Source organism: Accipiter gentilis, chromosome 23 (assembly GCF_929443795.1).
Source record: "Accipiter gentilis chromosome 23, bAccGen1.1, whole genome shotgun sequence".
Classification (NCBI taxonomy): domain Eukaryota; kingdom Metazoa; phylum Chordata; class Aves; order Accipitriformes; family Accipitridae; genus Astur; species Astur gentilis.
The window spans coordinates 11,126,795-11,134,814 of record NC_064902.1 but is presented as its reverse complement, the minus strand read 5'-3'; positions in this window follow the sequence as shown (position 1 = coordinate 11,134,814).

The following is an 8,020-nucleotide window of genomic DNA, read 5'->3' as shown; positions in this document are numbered from 1 at the left end:
CGGGGCCACACCCCAGGACGTCACCGCCGCGCCACGCCCCCGCAAGCCATCGCACCCTACCGCCCCCTGGCGGCGCGGCGGCGCCGCCTCCCGCCGCCTCCCGGCCGTTCCCGGGTGCGCGGCCCCGCCCCGCCCCGCCGCCCGGGAGCGCGGGTGCCGCGCGGCAGGGGGCACCAGCGGCTCGCGGAGCGCCGCCGGGGGCGGGGCGGGGGCGGCGGAGCCCCGCCCAGGCCCGGCCCGGCCCGGCCCTGCCCCGCAGCGGCGGCGGGAGGCGGCCAGAGCCCCGGGACGGAGCGCCGGGGACGGGCCGTTAGGCGGGAGCGGGCGCCTCCGCTGCTCTGGGCCTGTTCGGGTCCCGGTGTCCCTCCTCCGTCCCGGCTTTGGGTCACCGCCGGCCCCGGGGGCTCGGGCAGAGCCTGACCGCTGCCCCCACCTCCCGCCCATCGCCCGCCCTCGCACCGGCCCATCAGACCACCGTGCCCGGGCTGAACGTGCGAGCGCATCGCTCCCCCCCCCCCCCCCCCCCCCCCGCCCCAAACTCCCCCCAGCCCAGGCGGGTACCCCCCGAGAAGCCCCCTCCTCTGTGGCTCCCATAGTTCAGCAACCAGTGCCGTTAAATCCCCAAAGTCCCCGGGTAGTCGGCGAGCCCCCACCCCAGGCACCGAGCTCTGCTCCCGGCACACGGGGGGGCTTCACCCCCTGCAGAGAACGGCCGTGCCCCGCTCCCCCCCCCCCCCCCCCCCCCCCCCAGCATGGAAACAGGGCACGGCCAGAGCCGCCGTGGACACGGTGACCTGGCACGTGGCCGTGGGGACGCGGATGCACTGCCCGTCAGGCCAGGAGCTCTCGGAGGGGACACAGCCGCAGCCGCCCCCCAGCCCCGTCCATCTCCGTGCCTTGATGCCCCATTCCAGGAGAACAACCCTTTGGGCCACCACCCCAACAGCCCGAGACCCCTGCGAACCCCCCCAGACATCACCGGCATCCCTCAGGCCCCTGCTGCTCTTGTCAGGGGCCCGAGCCCTTCCTGCTGCCCTGGGGAGGTGGGTGGCAGCCCTGGCATTGCCCTCCTCCCTCTCCCCCAGCCAGGGCTTTCTCCGTGCTGCCCGAGGGACAAGAGGAATTTTCCACCTGGCAAAACCAGCACTGAGAGCCCAGCGTGGGGCTGAGAGCAGCAAAGCGGCGGGGGGCTGGTTACAGCATCCCAGCGGGGCTGATACACATGCTCCTGCAGCCGAGCCCACCGCAGAGACACCCCCCACCCATCTTGCCCACCCCTGCCATCCCCCCTGGATGCGGGAATGGAGGGACGCAGAGATGGAACAGTCCACAGACCCCTGCTCCCAGCAACGGGGGAGTTTAATTCATCCAGAAACTATCAACAATCAAATCCAGCCAGCAGTTATACAATAAAAGCCAGGCTTGTGGCTGCCACGGCCCCCTGCCTGCTCCCAGCGTGGCCCCACCAGCCCCCCGGTTTTCCCAGCACTGCCGGTGAGGTAATTCTGGCTGAGCCTGGTTAGGGCAGTGAGGATGGAGGATGGACCAGGAGCGAGCGGTTGCCCAGGCTCTCCCGCTGCCAGAGGCATACTAGGAATCAGCTGAAGCCGGGCACGTTTGGGCTGGAAAGGCAACGAGGTGCTTTGAATGGGAACTGTGAGACACAACCGGGGCTCAACCCTTTGGGAGCTTTTCAGGGCCTGGGCTTCGTGCCTGGTCATGGTCCTTTCCAGATGCCTGGCGGGGGCACGGCATGATGGTGGGCAAGGGGTGGGCAGTCAGGGAGCAGCAGGAGGGCAAACCTTCCCACTTAGGGGATTATTACTCTTGGTATTACCCGGATCACGAGGGCTCCCACAGGGCTGGGATCCCCCCGCCTGCCCGTCCCCTGCCCGGGGAACGGCCACAGTCGTCTGTCCCGGTTTCGGCCGCAGTGTTTGCCCTGCCTCGGGGTCTGCTCGCAGCCGTGTCCCCGCTCCAGGTGAGCCCCGGCCACCGCCTGGCACTGGCCCAGCTCCTGTTTGCGCCAGGATAATGGCGCTTTATTTCCATGAAGTGGGCAGCACAGGCTGTGCCGGCAGGCGAAGGCAGCCGAGGGGGATGAAGGCACTCACCTCCCACACACACGGCAGCAGCGGCAGCAGCACCCCGGCCTCACCCTCTGCTCGGCACAGCGTGTCAGCTCTGCCAGCCGGTGACCGGGAAGGGGCCCGGATTTCCTCTGCAATGGCTCCCGCAAACCCTCCTGCACCTGGGTGCGATGCAGGGGGAGCAAAGAGCCTCCAAGGGTGTTCAGAGCCCAGGATGGATTCCTGCTGCTGAGGAATCGACTCTGAATTGCAAGGGCCAGGTGATTTATCTTGGACAGGGAGGGGCAACGAGCAAAGATCCCGCTGTGTCATTTGCAGGTGACTTTTAAATCTGAACTTGAGACTTCAGATAATAACGCTTGCATCCCTTGCCCTCAGAGCCGTGGGGACCGGGATCACTGTAAGAAGGGCTCGGCGCGTGCACGGCAGCCTCCACCAAAGCACCAGCAGCCCCCACGCACCCATTTTCCTCCCGGGGCCACGGAGGGGAAGCATTGCACAACAGCACTCATATGATTGAAACACAAACTTGCCAGCTCCATGTACACTTATATAATTCTGCACCGCCTGGTCGTCAACACATTGCAAAACAGCAGTGGGATCAATCGTTCTACTTTTAGGTATACAAATATTATTGTACTCCCGCCTGCCTTCTCTGGGTGAAAAGTCATACGGGATGGGAGGTGCTGCGAGGACCCTGGGCCCATGTCTCTGGGGACAATGCCATCAGCATGTCCCGTGGGGACTGGGAGTGTCCATGAGTGGGACGGGGAGGCACTGGGATGTCTCCTGGGCATGCCCCTATCTCCTGATGACCTGGCAGCCCTCCCTCCTGGAAAATCTCACTGAAAGGCTGCGGATGGGACCCCCCAACTGGATGTCTTGAGACCCCCCACCACCAGCATTGGCCCTGCCACCCTGTTGAGCGGAGCAGGGCCACCTGGGGAGGGGACGGTCCCTGCCTGCGTTACAGGCAGGAGGGACGGCCCTGTCTCACTCCTGCAGTCTCGTGGCACAACTGACAGGGTGGGAGCAGCCCCAGCCCCTCCACAGGCAGTGCCACGTGCCCTCGCTTGCTCCAGGGATGCTGCCAGCAGCTCCCACAGCTCTGCGGGAAGCTGGTCCGGCCACCTCCTTTCGGGAAGGAGGTTTGCAGGTGGGAGAGCTGCCAAGGCTGCCGTGGACCAGAGGCACCTCAGCAGCAGAGCAGGAGGGCGAGCCACGCGAGGCACAGGGCCGCGCTCTGCCTGCTCGTCCACGGCTGGGCCAGCCCCGACTGCAGCGCACGTGGCAGCGGGGCGCTGCACAGCGCTGGGCGGCTGGCGCTCAGGACACATGCATGTCCCTGCTCCCGAGCAAGATGTGGAGCTGGGCTCGCACACGGGAGGCAGGGATAGGTTTGGGCAGCTCTGTGCCCTGTGCCATATACACGTCCCTGAGCAAGCCGGAGCGGCTGGCAGCTGCGAGTGCAGCCCCATGTCCAGCCTGTGCAGTGCACACACCGGCATCACTTACAGGAGACCTCACCACTCCAGTTACATCTGCTCCCCTATAGGCGAAGCCCCAAAACCAGCACTGCTCCTGCAAACCCCGCTGACGCCTCTTGCCAGGGACACGGTGCTCCGTGTTGAGCCCAAAAACACCGGTGAAGGGCTGCTCTGACAGCAGCCTCTGCCCCGCGGAGCCCAACGCGTGGAGAAGCCGAAGCTGTCAGGGCACTGGGTGGCTCTGGGACCCACTCTACTTCCCTTGCCCGTGGGGCTGGGGCGTCCACAGGGCTCCTTGCGCAACTTGTCCTGCACAAATCCCATAGCGGGGCTGGCAGGGGCCCAGGCCCCTCCTGCGGCTGGGAGGAAGGAGCAGGCAGTTGCTGCCAACAGCTGCGCTTCCTGGAAACGAAGAAGACAGAAGGTCAGGAGAGTTGAGGGATGGCGGCGGGGGAACCGAGGGGATGCTGCGGGAAGGGGAAGGATTGAGGCGCTGCAGGTTGCAAGGCGAGCAGCACACAGCCCAGCCCGCTCTGCAGTTCCACTTCGGGAAAACAAGCTCTTTGGCTTTGCGCAGCAGCACCCTGTTCTTCGTTAAGCTCTCTGGTCGCATCCTGACCTGATGAGCCCCTTGCCAGCCTGCGCACTCTGCCTGCCAGCATGGCCCCTTCCCAGCTCTCCCCCACCGGGGCAGCTCTGCAGGCTGCAACGCCGCGCTGCGGGAACAGCCGTTTCAGGGAAATACCGCTTTTTCTGCCATCAGCTCAGCAGCCAAGCTGCTTGCCTTGCCTTGCCTGTGGTGTAAAACCTGGGTGGAAGCAGAAGGCATCTGGATGGTGAGAGAAGAAAGGAGGGGACCTGGGGTAAGGTGCTTGGTAGTGAGAGGGCAGGGTGCACCACGGTGGGCGGCACTGCGCCCTGGGCTCCCCACGCCATCCTTCCCAACGCAGGGCTGCCAGGGCAAAGGAGACGCTCTCGGGTTCCCGTCTCTAACCAAGCCAATGTTGCATTGCCCAACGTCACCCTTCTCACATCCTTTCCCCGTTGCACATGCCTGGGCTGTAGCGGCAGATCCTGGCCCTGCAGGCTGGAGGAGCTCCCCTGCTTCCCTTTCAAAGAAAGACTGAAAAGACCCTGTGGGGCCAGCGCAAACCCAAGAAAGAAAAGAGGACAGAGCCCGTGGCCTCATCTGGAGCTGGCAGCCCAGCATGGCGGATGCCAGCCTGCATCGTGTCAGGCTGCCTGCCAACGTCGCCCTTTGCTGTCCCCGCTCTTCACGGGGCAGGGGGGCAGGGACCAGGTCCCTGCTTGCACCCCTCGGCTGAGGGGGAGCCGTGGGCAGGTGGGCCGGTGCAGCAGGCACTGGCAGGCAGGTGAGGGGTGCTGGGATGGGAATCCCCGCTGGAGGAGTGGGGTGCTTGGCATGGTGGGGCCTGGCTCCGGGCACCCCATTGGGGTTTGCTCTGCCGTCATGCAGGCGGCTGAGTCGCAGGCTGGGTGAGAGGCGGCTGCAGGAGGCCCCTTAGCCAACCCTCATATCCATACAATTCAGGGAAGGCGGCTTTGTCCCCAGCAGCTCCCAGCTGGACACAAGCTGTTGCTGGTCCCCTCTGCCCTGCCCTGGATGGCTCCAGGGTGGCGCACTGCTGCAGCTGGCCAAGTGGCAGCACAGGACCCTCGGTGCCCTGCACCGAGGATGGACCCATGTGCAGGATGGACAGATGCCCAGCCCCACTATGGCATCACCATAGAAACAGCTTAAAATCAGTTTCATTAGTGTCCAGTTACACGAACTTGACCCACCATCATTAGAAGCGGTGAAGGCGCAGCTCCTTGGCCACACACAGCACCCACTGTCCCACCATGGAGCTGCAAGGGGACAGGGTCCCTCTGCCCTCTCGTACTGGGAGTCACTGTGTCCCCAGCAAGGCTTGTGGCAGTGGGACGTGCCCTATGCCTTGCTGGGGCCCAAGCACTTTACGGCCCCAGGGCCATGGGGTGAGCAAGATACACGGCTCTCCCTCGGGCAGGGGTCACTCTGACGCTGCCCTGCGGGGATGCTGCTGCCTGGCCACAAGGAAATATTTTGCTCTTGCTCCATAAAAGCCATTTGTGTGTCCCTCCCCGCTGGCAGGGACCCAGCCCAAGGGAGGAAGTCCAGCGGCTACTCAAGAGGCAGCAGCACAGAATGGGGACAGTGCGGGGACGGAGGTGTCCTCTCCTCCAGGGGGGCCATGGGCTGTCCCTTGCCTCTTCTTGCTCCTGCCCTTCCCAGCCCCAATGCCAGGGAGGCCACCTACCAAAATAGCCTGGCAGGTCCACAGATGCCCGCTCAGCCCCCCACCCCAGTCCTCAGCGCCTCGCCATCAAAGCGGAACTCATTTCACCGGAGAAGCCGGCGCCGGCCGCAGGAATGTGTTTCATCTCCGGCCAGCTGACCCGTGGCAATTCCCAGCAGCCACCCGTTTTGGGCTAGAAGTGACCTATTTACGTAAGGCGAGCTCCCTGTGAGCTCAGGGCCGGAGCAGCATCACGCAGAGGAGGTGTGGGGAAACAGGGTGCGGGTGCCAGAGCCCAGCCAGGCTGGACCACGCGCTGCTGCTCACCCAGCCCCTGCAAAGCCCCCGCTGCAGGGTCAGGCCCGGCACGTGGTAGCCACCCTGGGCGATGGCCTTGCCGGGACTGGGCTGGCAGGAAAAGGTGGGTCCTCTCTGAGCATCAGGAAGCGGCCAGGGAGGAGACCAGACACAGGGGAGCCGTGAGGGGACGTGAGGAATGGGGACGTGCGCTCAGCATCGTCCCCCACGGAGCAGAGGCTGCAGCGGCCGCAGACTGCCCCAGCTCCCCGTCCCCCTGCCCAGCTGCAGGGCTGCCCCGTGGAGGTGCCGCTGCCGGGGCTCAGCGCTCCCCAGGACGGAGCAGGGAGCCAGCCCAGCTGCCCCTTCCCAGTGCTCCTGCCGGCACAGCCGGTGCCAGCCGGGAGCTTACTGCCCAGGGAGGACCAGAGCTGTGTGGAGCCATGCTCAGAGCACACGCAGCAAGGGCAGGATTCGTCCCCAGAGGGGAAAGCGCTTTCTTGCAGAGGCAGAAGCCCCAGTTCCCATGGCACGCACACCCCGGAGCCTGCTGGAGTTTTCTCTCGCAGGGGGCATGAGAGGCTGGACTGCTTCATCACCGCCCCGCTGCCAGACCCAGCCAGGAGGGACCTCTCCAGAGCATCTGCCTCCAAGGTCAGCCTGGCACCGCCAGCCAGCAGCGGCCCAGCACCAATGGTGGAAAAACAAGAACAGAAAAGCCCTCAAGACTCTTTCCCAGCCTGGCTGCTGTTCTCTGTTATTCCATCACGCCATCCTTCGCTGTGCCCTGACAGGCGGGTGACCCCCAGCCCCCCTCTGCAACCACCCATGCCCTCCCCAAACCCCTAACCTGCTGGTCCCAGTCCTGTCCTCCGAGAAGCCCAGGCGCAGGGCTGATGGGTGGTGTGGGCGTTCGCAGGCAGGGGCTGCGGGAGCCCCGCTCCCACCCCAGCGTGTCCCAGGCTGGCAGTTACGCAATTGCCTTTCCACAAACACAAGGAACTGCTCCGAGGGATTTGTGCAGAACAGTGTGGAAGGAAAACAAACCTGCTCCTGAACTTTGCAAGGTAATATGTTATTCAGAGGGACTTGCCCTCTGGGTCTCCCCCTCTTTAACCCTTGAGGACATGATCTGGGCCAGGATGCCTGCGGTTTAGAACGTGCAGGTGAGGGAGATTTTTCCTCCTTGACATTTTGATCTTACAGCTTTTTCAAAAAGGTCATCTCTGTCCCCGCTCCCCCCCCCCCACTGCTGCAGGCCCAGGAAGCTCCCAGCCACCTTGTTGTTGCTTTACAGTGCTGGCACAGCCTCCATTAATCCTCAGACAATATTGGCAAAAGGATTTTAGCAGCGCAGGCCAGGGCCCTCAGGGGCAGGGGCCACATTTGTCCCCCTGCCTTCCTACAGCAGCTGCAATTCCACCTGGGGTTTTATTATTATTATATCTGCACCCCCAAGTACTCCAGGTCTGGCTGCTGACACTGTACTGGTCTGAGACCAGGTCTAGACCCAAGCTTACACCGCTGGCAACATTACCGAGAAGGCAGCTCCCTGCCTGTACCCAGGGCCCTCTCTGCAGGCAGCAAAACAAAGAGGACTTGTTCTGGAGGCAGCTTGCATCAGAGCAAATGCGATTGTTCTCATCGGATTTTATGAATTCCCTTCAGAGTTCCTACGTAACACAAGTACATTAGAGGACTTTATCCCTGCTAATTTCAGACTACAAAGTCAAACCATGTATCAGATGAATCTGCACAGGCAGGCTTATTCATACGCAGCACCAGTGATGGGCAACCATAGCGCCTGCCAAGAGGCTTGTCATTAGCTCATTAGCAGAGGGCATCGCATTCTAAGCAGGAGAACTGA